This window comes from Kogia breviceps, chromosome 16 (genome assembly GCF_026419965.1).
Source record: "Kogia breviceps isolate mKogBre1 chromosome 16, mKogBre1 haplotype 1, whole genome shotgun sequence".
Lineage (NCBI taxonomy): Eukaryota > Metazoa > Chordata > Mammalia > Artiodactyla > Physeteridae > Kogia > Kogia breviceps.
Window position 1 is genome coordinate 17,095,945 of NC_081325.1, and position 20,189 is coordinate 17,116,133.

At 35.3% G+C, this 20,189-nt stretch overlaps 1 protein-coding gene across 5 annotated transcripts in view; it reads left to right on the forward strand.

Annotated features, from left to right (window-relative positions):
- The window catches only part of INTS6 (integrator complex subunit 6), a 111,007-nt gene that overhangs the window by 29,337 nt on the left and 61,481 nt on the right, over nt 1–20,189 (forward strand). Inside the window, exon 1 of one of the 5 annotated variants that reach the window (XM_067016807.1) lies at nt 4,687–4,704. The exons of the other annotated variants lie outside the window; for them this stretch is intronic. The gene's annotated coding sequence lies outside the window, so the exon portion shown is untranslated. Of the gene's footprint in view, nt 1–4,686; nt 4,705–20,189 lie in introns of those variants that run through there. 5 annotated transcript variants of the gene reach the window in all.

Here is a 20,189-nt window from a genome sequence, read left to right on the forward strand (position 1 = left end):
CTTCCTTGAAAGTGCTAATAGTAGTGTTATCTTTCAAATATTGAGATTTGCTGAAGACTCTTTCTGCATCTCTTTATCAGTTATGATTGCCCTGGAGGCTAACATTTTAGAGAAGATATTTGCAGTCAAAAAACCTGTTGGCTTTTGGCATTAAAAATTTTGCCTTATGAGTTTTCCCAGCTTTTTAAGACAAACTAGGACTGCTTCTTTCATAACTGCTTGGAAGGTGTTCAGAAAGTGCACGTGTTTGTAGAAGGAGAAATGTCTGAGTAACCTCAACTGTGTGTTCAAGTGGCTATAGTCTGGGGTCTTATCTTTCAACTTGTCAGTTCTCAAAAGTTGATGCAGAAGTCCCATCAGTCTTTGAGATGTGGACTGGTATTAGTGATTTTTCTGGATCATTCTGGGCAATGTTTAATGGTTTTATCTTTTGTAAGGATAATTTATAATTAGGATATATAATTACAGTTTGTATTTAACTCTTCATGATATATACTGATTAAAAGACAATCCAGAATTTTAAAATCTTTTTCTACTATCTGAAATAATTCAAAAACCCCATCTCCCCCCACCATAAAATATTTGTGTTTAACTAAAGTCACCAAAAATATGTGCCGTAAGCTGTCAAAACTATTTTAATTGTGTCTACAAAGACACATATTTAAAATTGTTGTTGTTTCCCAGTACACTTAGAATTTGGGGGAATTTTGTCTTTATTTTTTTTGTTTTTCAAAAAGACTTTAAGGAATCTTGAGGGACGTCATTGTAGTATGATAGACTGTATTAAACAGATCTGTGTGTAAATTCGTTTCTGAGTTTTCATTATCAAGATTAGCTTCTGTCTTACTGATTTGTGATTCAAATGTTCTAAACATATGTGTAACATTACTATATAAATATGTTAGTCTCTATCAATTCAACTTTCCAAGAACATTTACTAAGAATTTGTTGGATATAGATCATTTGTATTTTCTTTTTTACCCATATTTTTGGCTGTGTTCTCTCAACCCCTTACTTCTGGTGTGCTATAGAAATGTATGATATCTACAATTATTATTATTTGAAAATATGTAATCATAATAAAAATGTATAATTAAAAGAAGTTGATGATATATTTCAATTTAATACCTGTAGTGAATTTTCAGCAATCCACATTTGCAATACTCTTTTTGAAAGAACCTTTTTTCAAGGTCATGTGGAAAGAAAAACTCTTAAGGATTGCCTCTAGACAGACATTATAATAGAATAATTAAAAGGAAATGCTGGCTGATCATTCTTTAGTGAAGCTGTATGGCTACAGTTACTCATCTAGTATCTAGAATTCTGTGTTAAGATATATCAAAATAGTTTTTATTTCAGAGGGTGAAGCGACTTCACCCTGCATTTATTAGCCTATCAGAACCAATAAGCAATAAGAGGTGCTACACATGTAAGAAAAATTTCATTTAGAGATGTTTCTGTTATTCTTTTGATTCTAGCTCTTACATATATAAAACTACTGATATTTAGAAAAGTCATTTTCAAATGACTGCATCAGAATCACCTAAGAGTTTTATAAAATATACATGCCTCAGCTCTAATTCTGGAAATTTTGCTTCCATTGATCAGGGCAGGGACCTGGGAATCTCTATTTTTGGATGTGTCCAAGTTGATTCTGCTGCACAGAAACTATGAATCAGAATCAACTATGGCTAGAAGCCATAGTTTTAGAACATAACTACAAATATATATATTTTAAAACTACAAAAAATACATGTGAAAATAAACAACTTTAACAAAACAGGATAAAACTTTTTGATGTACATGGCCAGCAGTATGTTTTGTTTAAGATAAAAATTAATTATTGACCTTTAGAATTGTTAAACTTGTGAATTGGGTGTCCAAGGGATATAGAATAGGTCTTCTGTGAATTTTTTTTTTTTTTTTATGGGGTATGTGGGCCTCTCACTGCTGTGGCCTCTCCCGCCGTGGAGCACAGGCTCCGGACGCGCAAGCCCAGCAGCCATGGCTCACGGGCCCAGCCGCTCTGCGGCATGTGGGATCCTCCCAGACCGGGGCACGAACCCATGTCCCCTGCATCGGCAGGCGGACTCCCAACCGCTGCGCCACCAGGGTAGCCCCTATGAATATTTTTTTTATTGTGTTTGATATGACTTAGAATCACTTATTGGATAGCCCTCAGATATTAACTTCTGTACCAACTGCAGTCAGTCTTTAATTACTGCATATGGTATGCTGTATTGAAGAGCAATCTTAGACCCTGAGAATGAGAATAGGGTAGAGGAGAAGAGGGTAAAAAAGGGGGAGTAATTAATTCATATTATCTGTCATGTGCTTGCTATATCTGTCTTAGGAGTTTTTATTGAAAGGACTACATAGTTTTCTCTTACCCTTACTACATTTTAATTCCTGATTTGGATGTTCATAACTAGCATTATTTTTTTTAAAGTTTATATATACATAGAATTGGTGATAGTTACACTTAATTTTTGCTTTCTAGAGAGTTGGTGCTAAAATACCCTTCCATAATGAATTGTTCCAATTTTGAATGCTTAAAGTGTAATTTTAGATTAATTCAGCAATGATTTTTCTTGTGCTGCATAGTGACTTTGGTTGTGTACAAGAATAGTGGCACATCATACATTTATATTTAGTACTGCTATATTCTAGGTACTGGAGACACAAAGATGGAATTGAGCAAGGCTTTTGCCCCCTTGAAAACATATTATCTTTCAAGATAGGAAAATAAATAAGCATTTCTAACACTCTGAGATAAATCTCATGGGAGAAATAAAGAGAGAAGCTAAGTTTTGAGGAGTGAGTAAGGAATTGAGCCATGACATTGCAGGAAGAGGGAACAGTGTATATATAAAAGTATGAAGGCATGAGAACAGTATATTGGGAGGCTATAAATTTTATGAGTGGAATATGGTCAGTGTAGGTAGGAGAAGTGGATGCTTGAAGTGTAGGTAGAGGCCAGATGAAACCATCCTAAGGAGACTGGACATCATTTTGTTAACATTTGCAGAGGAGGTATTGAAGATATTAAGCAGATGAGTCACACGATCAGATTTGCATTTTAGTGAATGTACTTTGCTAGAACGTGAAAGAAGATAGATTTGAAGGATGGTAAACTGGGAAGGATTAGCAGACTACATGCAACAACCCAGAAAAAACATGGAGTGTGCTAAAACTAAGCCAGCGCCGGACAGGGAGGCAGAAGTCTGAGAGATTCATAGGTTTCCATAGGTGTGCTAGGCAGGTCCTCAAGGATGGTAAGGGAGAAGAAAAAAGCAAAGTGTCTGACAGGGTTCTGAACCCAGGGTCCCTGCTTGGGCTTCAGAGGGTTCTGTAAATTCCCTGAAATCTTATCCAGACATTGTCTAGATACATACGCACAGTTTTCTCGGGGACAGAGGTCTCTAGGTTTAATCATATTCTCAGACAAGTAAAAACAAAACCAAACAAAACCCACGGTTTTAGTAGTATTTTGAGGTTTTCAACTTGGGAATCTATGTGTGGATATTATTGGTAGTGATGACTGAGATGGGGATATTGGATAAGTAGTAGAAAAGAATATAAAATAATTGTTTGATCAAGTATCATTAACTTTAATACAAATGTATTAAAGGAGTTATGAGCCAACTTTTTAAACAGTAAACTTTTTCTTGCCTTTTAACATTATGTCTTAGGAAAAGTATTTTGTATTTAAAAACAGAGAAATAAGCAGAATTTTATCTCTGGGTTCTGATAGAATTTTTATTTTGAAGCAGATTAAATAAATAATCGTTGTCATCTTATTAGTTATTTATCAGATCTTTAAATTGTTTTGTTTAAGGTCATAATGTAAACATCTTCAAGTGCTTATTTTAAACAGGCATGAACACTGATAGTCAGAATGCTAGGACAAGAGCATTGTGTCTCGGGGGGGTATACTGTGTAGTAGTGTCAAGTCATTTAAAGAGGATGAAAGCTTAATTCCTTTTCTGTTCAACAGTATGTAATTTAAGATTGGCTTTGACTGCATTGGCAGTTTCTGCCAATTAAACTCAGTTCAAGTCAGTCTGTTAGGTGTATTTCATGCCTCTCTAAGTCAGATTACAATTTGAGAGCATGAAAAAGCTGAGTGGGGCACACTCACCTAAGCCTGAGGCTGTTAGTCTTTTATAAATATCTTCATTATATTATTTAGCTGTGTTCCATAAATAGCTATTTTATATAACTTCCACTTTGAATTGTTCTTTTCAGATGTAATACAATAAATAGATTTACAATTTTTTAGGTTTGCGTATTAGGAATAAACGTGCATTGACTGGAACGATACTGAAACTATGATCTTTACATCAAGGCAAGGCTACATTTTGATCTAGACAAGGCTGTTTTGGTATATTTTTCCCCACGCTCTGTCTTTTCAGGTTGAATTACTGATTTTTCCCCCTTTGTTTTGTTTGTTGTGGTTTTGATGTTTTTTTTCCTTTCAGCTAAAGGAGCAGTCCAGTGGTTTTCAAGAAGTGCCAAAGTGCACTGACTGTCTCATGATGACTGGTGCCTCAGGGAGGGTCATGATTCCTGGATACAGGATCGACCTGATCCTGGATGTCACTTCAAGCAGTCAGATCGTGGGGAAAAGCCTTGTCTAATGGCTAGCCTTCCTCAAAAGTCTGATGCTAGTCATCTCGGAAGGCCTCAGAAAGAGCCTTAAAGGTGAGCAGAGTAGAGTGTAGTTCTCTCTGGGGGCTGTTACTATTTGTTGGAGAATATGATTCAACACAGAATGACAACCCTAACCTGACAAATCCAGGTTCATTTGGTAAATTTAGTTTATAAATTTGTTGAGGATGGTGATCAGACCTCAACTTTTGACTTATTAGAAACCACCTTCCTAACTTTAAGATCTGTAAAGGGAGGAATTTGGTATTTCCTGGGCCCTTCAGAACCTTAGGGTAGTATCTGTTGTCGTAAATGCAAACAGCCTACTATCACAACTAAGGAACACTTTAGTTGCAAAATTGCATTATGTTAAACACCCATGGGTTAAAAAAAATGTAGTGAAGTATTCTCTTAGTTTATATGTTTATCATATATTGATTATATATCAGGCAATTGGGCTTCAGGGCTTGGAAGGGCAAATTGGCATTTGATTTGTCTGTTACACTGATTTTTTTTAAAAAAACAGCCACTTTTGAAGCAGTTTGGATTTTTGTAACACATATTTGGTTGCATTAAACTTGAAGAATTAGTACTACCTCTACATCATTTGAGTAACATTTTTAACCCCATTAAAGATTCTTTAGAGATGTTTTGAGCATTTTGGCTTGGAAAATATTAAATTCTAGGCCTCTTTCTCTTGTCCTTTGAAGTACTTACAGAACCTAATTGTTCATATAATAATCTTGCTTGCTAAATTTTCAATAAACTCTAAAACTTGTCTGTCTTAATAAGACTTACTAGGTTTTCGTTTAAAAATTTTTTTTTATTGAGTCACTTATATTAGTAAAAAAAGTAATATGGGCATGCACAATCCCCAATGTATGTGTATACATTTTTACATTTAGAAATCATATATATCACTGATGTATTAATATTAGAAAACATATATACAAAAGTAAGAATTTTTAAAGATGAGATGAAAAAACTTATATAAAGGGAGTTCTGATATTTTCTTTCCCCCCGCCACGCATCATGATGTATTTCGGGTTGACAAACTCTTTTTAAAGGCCAGATAGTAAATATTTTAGGCTTTTCAGCCCATATGGTTTCTGTTGGAACTACTCAACTCTGCTGTTGTAGGGTAAAAGCAGCCACAGACAATATATTAAACAAATGAGCATGGCTGTTTTCAATAAAATTTTATTTACTGAAACAAGCTGTGGGCTGGATTTGGCTGGAGGACCATAGTTTGTTGACTCCTGGAGTATACCCTGTTTTGCAGACCACTGCCCTAGACTTTGCAATTGTGTTATACTACTTCTGTTAGATCCTTTCACCATCAGTTTTAGAGTACAGTTGATTTTCTTTATTGAAGTGAGCAGAAGAATATTAGTAGTCAGAATGTATTGTTTAATTGAGCAGATACTTATTGAATACCAGTGATGTTCAGACATAAGGTTAGGTGCTGGGATGAGTTTGGTAAGAGAGATAGGTAAACAGTTGTGGTATGGTGTAAGAAGTAATTTGATTATGGCACAAGCTGCTGAGAAAGTGAGGCTGGCTCTGGGAAATGATATATTAAGTTGGACTTGAAAACTTAATGCAAATTTGTGAAGTAGATGAGTTCAAAGGCATATAGGTGATGGAAGAGAGCATGGGAGAACCATATATACCTCAATAACTGATTGCTGGCAGAGTGTTCAAGAAAGAAGCAATAGGGAATGAGACTGGACAGATCAACATGGCTCACAGTGTGTACTCTGCCAAGGAGCTTGAACTTTGCCTTATAGGTTGATGGTAATTGTTGAAGAGATTTTAGCAGAAGAAAAAGCAATCAGATTTGAATTTTTGAAAGATAGTGGCAGTAGTGTGGAGTATACAAGGAGTAAATATTTTTGGTAACTTTTTTTTTTTTTTAACCTCTTTTCAAAAGAGGACACAAATTGTTTTTGTGGGTTGTTTTCTACCAGACATAAAATAAAGAAACTTGGAATATTATTTAGCAATGAAAATGAATGAACTATTGACATGCTACAATGTGGATGAACCTCCAAAACATTATGCTGGGTGCAAAAGACCACATGTTGTATGATTCAGTTTTTACAACATTTTATGGAGTGTCCATAAAATAGATTAGTGGTTGCCTGGGAATGGACTGGGGACTCACTGCAAATGGGCACAGGTGATCTTTTCAGGGTGTTGGAAATGGTCTAAAATTGGATGGTGGTGGTAGTTGTACAGCTCTGTAAATTTACTAAAAATAATTGGATTGGGCACTTTTAAAAAATTGAAGTAGAGTTGATTTACAATGCTGTGCCAATATCTGCTGTACAGCAAAGTGTCTCAGTTATACACATAGAGACATTCGTTTTCAAATATTCTTTTCCATAATGGTTGATCCCAGGAGGTTGGATATAGTTTGGATTGGACACTTTTTAAGATGAGTACATTTTATGGTAGGTAATTATATTTCAATAAAGTTGTTAAAGACCTTACTTTTGAAATTTTTTGGATAAAACATATTGCTGATTCCCAAGTAGTTGCTCTTTCCTCTGAACAAATATTGATCTTAAGCTGCTGGAACCAATAAAAGGTGTTTTGTTTTTCCTCCTAAACTTAAAGCGTATACATTGTAACTATAGAGTTAACTGTAGGAGCTACCAACTAAATAAAGCAGGTTGTTACTAAATTTTATAGAATTCACTTTGACTTTAATATTTAAAATTTTCCTTTCCTTATTAAATATCATATGACGAGAACCTTCTTAAGTGGAGTATTGGATAATATTAAAAAGCTAGAAGTAGCCTAAGGGAAATTTACTCCCTCCCACACCTTTTTTTCCTCCAAGGAAATAATTACTAAAGGAAAAACCTGAAGTCTGATGATTTAAAATTTATAAGTTGTTTCCTCAGTCTTAACAGTTATAGAAAATAGAGTACAAAGCAATTGGAAAATAGTTAATTTTACTCAATAAATATTTATTGAGGGCCTACTATGTGCTAGGCACTGTTTTTTAGAAACATTATGAAAGGTTCTTACTATGTTACTTTTATCCTGGCTGCCAAAATTTATGAGGTTCAGTCGTAATCATTAAGAAAATATGTACAAAATTTAATTGTGTTACCTTTTATTGTTTACAAGGTAATTTCACATTTCACTTAATTCCTAATTCTGCGAGAGTAAGGAAAATGAGTTTTGTAGTATAGCCAATTCCCAAGTAAGAGCCAGAGCTGGGACTTGACCATTGGTGTTTATTTTTACTTCAAGTCCATTGCTCTTTACATGCTAGTGTGTGATTTAATAAAACAAACAAGCAAACAACATCCCCCCCCCAACAGTACAGTACTGCATAAGGATAGGCATATAGATCAATAGATAAAATCAAGAGTCAAGAAACAAACCATACATTTATGGTCAAATGATTTTCGAAAAGGGAGACAAGATAGTTTAATGGGGAAAGAATAATCTTTTCAAGCAGTGGTACTGAACAACTGAATATCCACATGCAAGAGAGTGAGGGTAGACTCTGACCTGATACCATGTACAAAAATGAAATCAAAATGGGTGGGCAGCCTAAATGTGAGAGCCAAAACCCTTGAAAGAAAAAACATAGGCGTAAATTTTGATGACCTTGGATTAATTAGGCAGTGGTTTCTTAGACATGACACGAGAAACACAACCAAAGGAAAATTAGATAAATTTGACTTCATCAAAATTAAAAGCATTTGTGCTTCAAAGGTTACTGTGAGGAAAAGATAGTAACAGGAGGAAATATTTACAAATCACATATCTGATTACGGCCTAGTATGCAGAATATAAAAGGAACTCTTATGACACAAAAATAAAAGGACAACCCAATTTTAAAAAAGGGCAACAGATTTGAAAAGATATTTTTCCACAGAAGACATACAAATGGCCAATAAGCACGTGCAAAAGATGTTCCCGTCATTAGCCATTATGGAAATGCAAACCAAAACCATAATGAGATACCACTTCATACCTACTATAATGGCTAAAAAAAAAAAGTTGGATAAAGCAAACGTTGATGAAAAGGTAGAGAAACTGGAACCCTCATTGCTGGTAGGAGTGTAAAGTAATGTAGCTGCTGTGGAAAATAGTTGGACAGTTCCTTGAGAAGTTCAACACTGTTATTCTGTGACCCCAGAATTCTACTCCTGGTATGCACCTAAGAGAAATGAAAACATTACCACGTAAAATGTCATATCAGCATTATTTATAATAGCCAAAAAGTAGAAACGATATAATGTTCATCAGCTGATGAATGCATAAACAAGTGTGGTATATCTATACAAATGGAGTGTTGATCCCCTTAAGAAGGAATGAAATTCTGACATACACTGCAGTGTGGATGAACCTTGAAAATATGCTAAGTGAAAGAAGTCAGACACAAAAAGCCACTTACTGCATGATTCCATTTATTTGAAATGTCTAGAACAAGCAATTCCATAGAAACAGAAATAGTGGTTGCTAGGGGTTGGGGATAAGATGAGATGCTAATGGGTGTGGGGTTTCTTTTTTGGGTGATGAAAATGTTCTGAAATTAGATAGTACCTCCCTGGTTCAGCCATTCTAAAGAAATGAAATAAAACATATGGAAAAACTCCTATCTTTACCTTCATACATCTATTTCCCTCTCCTAGTGCCTTTCTTAATTTCCTTTCCCAGCAAATTTAGAAGTTGTTTCTGCTGTCTCCTTTGCTTCCCTACCTCTTTTTTACTCCTTAACCTATTACAGTCTAGTTTCTGATTCTGCCCATAATGAGGTCAGCAATGTCTTCCTCATCTTCCAAATCCAACCCTTGGTTTTAAATTTTTCTCTTTCATGACGTTTTGCCAGTACTATTGAACGTTCTTTCATAAAGTTTTCGCTTGCCTTCTGGATTTATACTCTCCTGGCTTTCCTCTGGCTTTCTGTTCTGTTTTAATCCTTTGTCTTAATTTATTTGTTTGTTGCTTTAACACTTGTGACTGGTTTAATCTTAGATTTATTTATTTATTTTTTTCCTTTTTATTTGACATGCTCCTCTTGGGCTGTTTCATTCATTCTCAGGCTTCATCCATCAGTATTGTAAAGATTTCCATCTGTAAACAGATTCCTAAGATTTGTTTTGCTAACCTGTATCTTTTTTTAAAAAACTTTATTATTTTTAATTTTTAATATGGAAAACATCAATAGGTAGATATAACCCACATAAAAGCTCTTTAGGATCTTCAATTTTTAAGCCTTCAAATGGTGTCAGAGTAAAAAGTGTTGAGCACCGCTGCTCTTGGGTGTATGTATGTATGTATGTGTACATATACACACACACACACACGTATTTTTTGAAAAATTGAGATATAATTGACATATAACATTGTATTAGTTTCGGGTATGCAACGCAATGATTCTGTGTTTATATATTGAGATATATACATATATATATCACTATAGTAACTAGTGAATGTTGATCACTATACATAGAAAAAATTTTTTTTCTTGTGATGAGAACTTTTAAGATCTGTTCTCTTAGCAACTTTCAAATATACCAATACAGTATTGTTAACTGTAGTCACTATGCTTTATATGACATCCCCATGATGTACCTGTTTTATAACTGGAAGTTTGTACATTTTGACCACCTTCACCCATTTGCCCACCCACACCTGCCTTTATCTTTCTAATTGAGTCCCGTCCCCCCCCACCCGTTACGCGGGCCTCTCACTGCTGTGGCCTCTCCTGTTGCGGAGCACAGACTCCGGACTCACAGGCTCAGCGGCCATGGCTCGTGGGCCCAGCCACTCCGCGGCATGTGGGATCCTCTCGGGCCGGGGCACGAACCCGTCACCCCTGCATCGGCAGGCGGACTCTCAACCACTGCACCACCAGGGAAGCCCTCTAATTGAGTTTTGGTGCTACTTAGGTGTCCTCCCTTTTCCCCTTATTTCCTCCCTTGGAATATCTATATTCCCTAACTGGGCATAAAAATCACTTTATGATTTTATTCCAACTTTTTCCATGATTTATTTGGTTTTTACTACCTTTAAGTGCTTCACCAACAATGAATTGACCCCATTGTTCCTTGAATACATGACACTCTTTTATTTGTCAGGGACCTACCTGTTCCATAATTTTGGAATGTTTCCTGTCTCTTTCCACCTTTCACTCCCCAAAGCCTACTCAGTATTTGTTTAGACACTGGTCAAATGCTACCTCTTGTGAAGCTTTTGGGCATTTAGTTGTATTTTCTTCTCTGCACTTTTAGGGCTTTCTTCTTGTCACTGTAATCCCAGTTTTTGTTCAGTACTTTACTTGTTTACTTATCTTACTGCCACTAGACTTTGTGTTGGGCTCCTGGCAGGCCCTTTCAGCGTGGGAACTCATATCCTTTAAGTTTCAGAAATGTTCTTATTTCTTTGACAATCTTTTCCTTCTTATGTCTCTGTTCTTTCTTTTTGAATGTCAGACTTACGAGTTGATTTGTTATAGTCAGCATCAGCATCGTTATTTAACTTTTCTCGCCTACTTCCATCTTTGTCTTTATTCTTTCTTTATTCTCTCTAGCTAGGTTGGTAAAGGGCTTGGCTTTGGCTAAGGTTTTTATATTTTTTTGTTGAGGTGAAATACACATAACATAAAATCATTTTAAAGTGAACAATTCAGTGACATTTAGTACATCCATTTTAATAAAACTCTCATACTAGGCAGAAATATAAAGGTGATATAATAGAGTGTGTTGTTCTTCTCTAATCCCAAGCAGCAAATTCTAGGCTAGGCAGATTTCTTTCACATATCTTTTCTCCACCAGATAATTTCAGTTTGGGTATCCTTGGATTTTAAACTGGTCTTGGAAATAAACAGAAAAATAACTGAGGATTATGATTGTTGAAGGGTAAAATCTTAGGGAGAGAAGGGACGTTGAAGGACTAGATCTTGAGTTTTACAATTATTCCTACATGTATTGGGAAGGAGGAAACTGAAATGAATCTGTAAGGGCCTGATACTAGTTATATGGATTTTGTTGTTGTTGTTCATTATGAGTAAGAGCTAAGGCTGTATTATATTTGAGGAAGTAGATTTAAGAAATACTCAGTTCCACTGAAAATGTTAAAACTTTTTTTGAAGTTTTTTTCCCATCTACATTATCCAAGCAAATCTGAGTAATGGGACTTGATCCTGGAGGTGCCAGCTTTCTATTTATTATATCACAAAGGCATTTAGCATTGGTTTGATTAGAATGTGTGCTTCCCTGCACACAAAAAAGAGGCACAAAAATTGCCTCTTCGAATGCATATTTTCTGCAACCAAGCAAAACAAATTGACAAGCATCTAGTTGAACTTTCAAGGATTGTGAAAAGCTTCTGGAAAGGTATATGATTTAGGATACTGGTTCAGCTTCTGTAATTGGGACAAGAGTAACAGTGGCTTAAAAAGAAAGTTTCTTTTTCTCTCTCATCAAAGACAGAACTGGTTGGTGGTCTGGGAAGTAGGGTGGTTCTGCTCCAAGCTATTGTCTAGGCCCCCATGTTCCTTCTCCTCTATTGATCTGTCTGCTTTACCTGAATGGTTGACACTGGTTTTATAATACATCCTAGTTCAATACTACAACTGAATTTCAGCCTATGGGAAGAATGTGGAGGGCAGGCAGCTTCCTAATGTGAACATGACCTAAGACGTCTATATGGCAGTTCGAGTTAGAGTCCATCAACCAGAACCTGGCTGCACTTACTGCAAGGCAGAGTATAATCTCTACTCGGGCGGCCATGTGTCCAGCCAAAATTTAGGGGTTTTGATGAGAAGGAAGGAAGAGAGATTGGATTCTGAGGGCAGTTTTTAGTTTCTGAAATAAAAGGGATGGTAAAGAAATTAATTATGCTTTAAAAGCTTTGGAAACTTCCTTACCTTGTAGTTTGACAGCTTGTTCTAAGTTTATGTTGTACATTTTTGCCCCAGACCTGGAATCATATCAGGTTCTGTGTATTTGGAAATGGTACGTGGAAACCCATAACCTGAGTGTTAAGAGGTGATCTTTGCTGTTGAGTTGGTCATTGTTTTCATGCCTTTGAAGTAGACAGAGTTAGGAATACATGCTTTTTTCTGAAAGAAAATATGTTATGAATTCATACTAGCGTTTCCAATTCAAATTTAAGGTAGATATTTAAAGAATGTAATTAAAGAATGTGTTTGTGTTATAAAGACCTAAGTTTGATTCCTGGCTTTGCAGCTAATTAGAGATGTAACCTAATTCTCTCTTGTTCTAAGCTTCAGTTTCCTCATCTTTAAAATGGGGATAATAATAACTATCTCATGGTTGTTGTAATGATTAAATGAGAAAATAAGTGCTCAAGAAATTTTACTGTTTTATTATTCTCTATAACACTGCAAAAAGGAGAGACTTCTAATTTTTGTAGGGGTTAGAGAAGACTTGCCCATGAAAGTAACACTGGTGCTATCAGGAAAGATTGGGTGTTAATGGGATGTAGAGATTTAGTTAGTAAACTATCAGGGCAAGAGACTCACCAGGGGGGAGTGATCTGCGTTAGTTAAGACAGGAGCATAGGATTCTGTTTTGCTCTTTTAAAAAAAAAAAGAAAAGGAGGGAGGGAGGGAGAAAGGAGAAAGAAAGGAAGGGAGAGAGGAAGGCAGGAAGGAAGGGAAGAAAGAAGGAAGGAAAGGAAAAAAAAGGAAGGAAGGAAAGAAAGAGTGGGGGGGAGGAAGGAAGAAGGAAAGAGAAAAAACCTTTTTCCCTTATAGCGTTTAGCGTAGTGTGTAATTACATGGTAATCTGTGTGCTTATTTGATTAGTGTCAGCCTGCCTTCCTGCCCCACAAGGGCAAGGAGTATCCTATCTTCCTTTTGCTTATCTTTGTAACCTCAGAGTAGTCCCTGCACAGAGTAGTCACTCAGTTGATATTTGTACCCTGAATGAACTTTTACAGCATTTATAAATATGACAAAATTTAGCATTTGATTATGTACCTATATTATCATTCTGTAGTTATTTCATTAGTGTTACCTTGTCCCTAGCTCAGCTATAGCTTATGAACTACTAATTGACCTAATTTCTTTAAGATTGATTACTTATAATACTTTAATACTCTGCAGATTTTTATCATTTATCCATTATCTGACAGCATTAATTCTTTGTAAATTTTTATTCAGAGTGAATTAATGAATGAATCTGCTGGTGATTCCATTTGTTTGGGTCTCAGCACGTTGTGAAATGTGTGCCAAGTATTTTATTGTTAAGAGTTTAAAGTACTTCAACTATCCCTTACAGTGAAGCCACTCGATGCTTTCATTTTGTTACGTTGCCTTAAGTGGGCGAGAGCAGGGTGTATATATATAGTTAGATTATCTTCCCAAGAATTAAGTCTAATACTTCCATGGGAATGTGTGTGCATGTGTGCTCACATGCACATCTTTTGTGTCCCATGGAAAAGATTGAGGATGAATATTCTCACCTGGATATTTAGAGAGGCGTTCTCAGAAAGGAGGCAGCATGGTTATAGTAAGGCACCAGACTCCAAATTAAATGGCATATGTATTGTAGAGCCTTTTCTTCTTTTCTTTCTTCCTTTTTTTTTTTTGCCACTAAATATATGGTTCTCAAATTTGTGTTTGCTTATATTTCATTTGTTGTTATTCTCTTTGTTTAGCTGCAATCTATATATAATAAAATGTAGCAATTTCAAGTATAAAACTTGATGAGTTTTGACAAATGTAAACATTGTGTTATTAACAGCACAATAATGATGTAAAATATATCTATCACTCCAAAAAAGTTCTTATGCCCTTTGCAGTTAATTTCTATCACTGTCCCCTGGAAACCACTGACATGCTTTCTGTCACAATGTGTGTGTGCGCATGCGTGTGAGTTTATGTGTAGTTTGTGTCTGTCTTCTTTCACTTAGCATAATGCTTTTGAGGCTCATCTACATTTTTGCATCTATCAGTAGTTTGCTCCTTTTTATTGTTGAGTAGTATTCCACTGTGTGGCCATACTATAATTTGCTTATCCATTCACCAAAGTAGAACAGTTGGGTTTTTCCCCCTTTTTTTTTTTCAGACCGTTATAATAGTCATTGTGTACATTGGCATAAAAATCCTTTTGTGGGCATATGTTTTCATTTCTCTTGGGTATATACCTAGGATTGTAATTGGTGGTTCACTGCCAAGCTTTTTTTTTTTTTTTAAATAAATTTACTTATTTTATTTATTTATTTTTGGCTGTGTTGGGCCTTCGTTGCTGTGCATGGGCTTTCTCTAGTTGCAGCGAGCAGTGGCTACTCGTCGTTGCAGGTGCAGGCTTCTCATTTCAGTGGCTTCTTATGTTGCAGAGCACCGGCTGTAGGTGCACGGGCTTCAGTAGTTGTGGCTCACAGGCTCAGTGAAACTGCCATACTGTTTACTAAACTGGCTGTACTGTTTTGCCTTCCTCCCAGGAAGTGTATGAGAGTTCTAGTTGCTCTACATCCTTCCAACACTTGAATTTTTTCAGTCTTAATTTTAGACATTATAGTGGGTGTGTAGTGGTATCTCATTTTGGTTTTAGTTTGCATTCCTTCATGACTAATGATGTTGAACATCTTTTCATGTGCTTATATGTCACCTGTATATCTTCTTTGGTGAAGTGAGTGTTCTGATTCTCTTGCCCATTTTTTACTTGTTATCATTGAGTTATAAGAATCTTTTACATATTCTGGATACAAGTCTTTCATTGGATACATGTATTCCAAGTATTTTCTCCCAGTCTGTGGCTTGCCTTTTCAATTTTTACAGTGTCTTTTTTTTTTGCAGTACGCGGGCCTCTCACTGTTGTGGCCTCTCCCGTTGCGGAGCACAGGCTCCGGACGCGCAGGCTCAGAGGCCATGGCTCACGGGCCCAGCCCGCTCCGCGGCATCTGGGATCTTCCCGGACCGGGGCACAAACCCGCGTCCCCTGCATCAGCAGGCGGACTCTCAACCACTGCGCCACCAGGGAAGCCGTTTATAGTGTCTTTTAAAGAGCAAATATTTTAATTCTTTTCTTTTCTTTTAAATCTACACAAAATTTTATTGCAATCATAGAAGGGTAACATTAGGTCAAATACAACAAATACTATGATGCAATTTTACATTTATTAAACTACAGTTCAAAGCACAAATTTACACATTCTAAATACACTAAACATATCTAATGAAGTAACACTGGTCTTCCACTGATATTTGATATATTTGGGTGAAAGACTAACTTTACAAGACTTTTTAACACGAATCCTTTGTATAAAAACTGTGTACTTGTATGTAAACATTTTAATGAGGAACCCAATTAATGGGCTTCCATCTCCACTAAGTCATCCATTTTGTTGCATATTTTATTTTAAATGCTCTTTTTTTAAAAATTAATTTTTATTGGAGTATAGTTGCTTTACAATGTTGTGTTAGTTTCTACTGTACAGCAAAATGAATCAGTTATACATGTATCCCCTCTTTTTTGGATTCTTTCTTTCTTTTATGGTTTTTGCTTTCTGTGTCCTATTTCAGAAATCTTTGCCTAACTTAATGTTACTAACTTTCTCCTGTGTTTTCTTTAAGGAGTTTTGTAGTGTGAGCTTTTACTTTTAGGGTCGTGATTCATTTAGGAATTTTATGTATCATGGGAAGAAAGTGTTGAGGTTCATGTTTTGGACACACTGTTAACTAATTGTATCAGTACCATTTGTTGAAAAGGTAATCCTTTACCCATTGAACTGCTGTGACATCTTTGTTAAAAGTCAATTGGCCACGTATTTGAGTGTCTATCTCTGGACTTTCTATTCTGTTTCATTGATTTCTATTTCTGCCTTTTGCCAGTATATCATTGTCTCTACTACTATAGCATTGTAAGTCTTGAAGGCAATTTGTCTCCAATATTTTCTTTTTCAAACTTGTTTTGTCTGTTCTAGGCCTTTGAATTTCCATATTTAAGTCATATTAAAATTTTTCCATATTTAAATTTATTTAAATTTCCAAATTTAAAGTCAGCTTGTTAAGTTTTACAAGAAAGCCTACTGCAATTTTGATTGTAATTACATTGAATCTCTAAGTTAATTTGGGGGAAATACACATTTTACATTATTGGTTATTCTGATCCATGAGCATGGTATATCTCTCAAATTTTTTAAATCTAATTTTTCTCACCAATGTTTGTGGTTTTCCTTGTATAAGTTTTACACATATATTTTGACGCTTTTGTAAATCAGTTGTTTTACGTTTAATTTTTGATTATTTGTTGCTAGTACATAGAAATATATTTTATTTTTATATTTTGACCTTGAATTCTGTGACTTTCCTTAAATGACTTATTATCTAGCATTTTTTTCCAGATTTCTTGGAATTTTTTTTTCATATAAAATCATGTTGTCTGTGAATATTGACAGTTTTACTTCTTTCCAGTATCTGTCTGCTTTTTGGTTTCTTTTTCTTGTCTTAATGTACTGGTAGAAGTGGTGAGAGTAGACAACTTTGCCTTGTTCCCAGTCTTGGCGAATGGGGTGAGAGTGAAACCTTTCACTATGTAAGTGTGATTTTTAACTGTAGATTTTTTTTCTGTATTCCTTTTATCAGGTTGTGGAAGTTCTCCTTTGTTCCCCGTTTGCTGATTTTTGTTTTTTAAAATATCATGAATATGAGTATGGAATTTTGTCAATTTTTTATGCATATGTTGAGATTATCATATGATTTTTCATTTTTCATTTTGCTAATATAGTGAATTACATTGATTAATTTTTAATGTTAAACCAGCCTTGTTTATATACATATATATCCTTGTTATATATTTTATAGATGAGGAAACATACACAAAAGTGGTGATGTGAGTAAGTAGACAGAGGAGCTCAGGAAGCAACAGTCTGAAATTAATTACTATAAGTCAAGGAGAAAAACAGATTTTAGTAGTGTGACACACTACTAAACACTGTAAACATTAGATGAGAATCCAGATATGTAACAAGGCTGTAGCAAACTGGGACAATGTGGGTTTAAATCTTGCTTTTTCCAGAATCTGCAGTTACTTAGACAAATTTATCAGTCTCTTTGTGTCAGGACTTCCTTACCTTCCTCCCACCCCCAAAGGATAATTCTATATTTCTTTTGTTCTAAGAAATATTATCCACCCTTACCCTCTCAGCGTTTCTGAAATCAGGAGAAGTTTGTTAGCTTTCACCTAGACTGTATGGACTTATATCTGGTATTGCCTGTGTCCGGGCATATTGATGCACAGGTGTGGGTCATTTTGCTCTCACTTGGGCTGAACTATTTGCTTTATTAGTACCTCGTGTCTGGGGAAGTTTTTTATATTCTGTTTAAAAGAGTTTAAATGTTTCGGCTTAAATAACATGAACATTTGGCTAATGTAGTAAAAGCACGACAAGGGCTAGTAGTAAAAGCAAGACTTGCACGACGAGGGCTAGCAGTAAAAGCAAGACTTCCCATTCTCATTTCCTTTCCTCAGAGGCTTTTAATTGCTTGCATTTATTTATTTATTTATTTATTTTTTGGTGGTACGGGGGCCTCTCACTGCTGTGGCCTCTCCCGTTGCGGAGCACAGGCTCCGGATGCGCAGGCTCAGCAGCCATGGCTCACGGGCCCAGCCGCTCCGCAGCATGTGGGATCTTCCCGGACCGGGGCACGAACCCGTGTCCCCTGCATCGCAGGTGGATTCTCAACCACTGCGCCACCAGGGAAGCCCTAATTGCTTGCATTTTAAATTGTTGTGTTGGTTATTCACTTATGTCCAATCAAAGAAATTTTTAATGTGGAACTTTTAAACATATACAAAAGTAGGGAAAATAAAATAATTAACCTCAAGAACCCTTACCTAGCTTCAATAATTAACCACATTTTGCTGGTCTTGTTTCATCTGTTCTGCCCCCACCCCATACACATTTATACATTTATATAAACATTTATATATATAGTATACATTAGGGGGAATATTTTAAAGCAAATTCCAGACATTGTATCATTTTTACCGTATGCATCTTTAACATATCAGGACGTGCACGCATGCACACACATGCACACACACCCCTGCAATGTTCAATATGGCTTAACAATAATTTATTTTAAAAAATCTTATTAAATTTAAGTTTAAAATATAATTACTCTAAATTAATTTAAATTTAATTTCTTTTTATAGCTTAACAAAAAATTTAAGGTGTTTAATAATCTAACATCCAGTCTATATCCCAGTTTCTCTACTTGTCTCACAAATGTTGATGATCGTTTTGTTTGAATCAGAATACAAACACGGTTCACATATTACATCTGATAGTTACTTATTTTTATCCAGAAGTCTCAGAAGTTTAACATAAATTTGTATCCCTAAGGAAATTATTACTTTACAGTGAATAAGCATTGAAACAAACAAAAAATATGATATATACATTAGATCACCTAAGGTACAACAGGCAGTGCAATATAAAGGTAGTTGAAATTGCCCAATTTCTGAGAAGAGAGATAAAACTTTCAAAGCTATGAGGTGGTATTATGACTCTTTTACCAGTTGTGAAGAACTATTACTGAAGAATCCAATATCTGTTCAAAGCCAACCTTTTAAAGAGAAGCATTATATCATCTAGTAATTTATCATTGAAGTAAAGAGAATACAAAAATATTCTAAGGTTAATCAAATAGGAACTGCAAATGAAATTCTAGTAGCCTTTGATACACCTTGAAGTGACACTCTTCAAACTAAAGGTGCTATAAAGAAGTCAAAATCATAAGCACAGGCTATAAAATATGACTCTGATGTTCTGCTTAACTTGTGATGGCCAAAAGGGATTCAGAAGAACCTCTAGACCCAGTGTGGAGAAGACTTAGACTAAACTCTTTATGATTCGCAAACACCATGAAACTCTATGAGATGGAAGAAGGAGGGGATATGCAACTTTCTGGATAATTATGTGCTCTTGTTGGAAAAAGTTTCATGTACACTTAATGTTAAATTTTGGGGAAGCAAAAATATATATTAAATTGCTGATATATCTTAGAATCTAAGTTATAGGCAACCAGGTGTGGTGGAGGATTAAATACGATGATTCAAGCAGAGTATCTAATTAAAACCCCGGCACAGAGTTCAGTTAATGAAGACTTGTCAGCCTGCTAACTTGCTATGTGATTGGGGGCAATATTTGGTATGAACAAGAGGTCTTTAAGCTCTTTTCTCTCCCTGCTTCTTTGAATTATCAAGAAAAGTTTATTATTGTTATTTTTAAGGGGTATAATGTATTTCCAGATGAAAGGGACATATATAACATACTGAAGAAAGTTTGTTGATAAGTTTTTATGCTTGAAGCATTAATTGCTCTGTTACCTGGGAACTAATCAGTCTCAAAATGATTCACAAGGCCTTTACTCTATTTTTTGTTTCTTTACTAATATGCTTTAAATTAACTTTCTGACCTAATACTTTATAATTTATTTCAGTTTAAATGTTTTATGTTAGATTCTGAATAATTTGGGATATTATTTAACAATTATATGTAGTTATATGTTAGAGTTGGTAACATTATAGTAC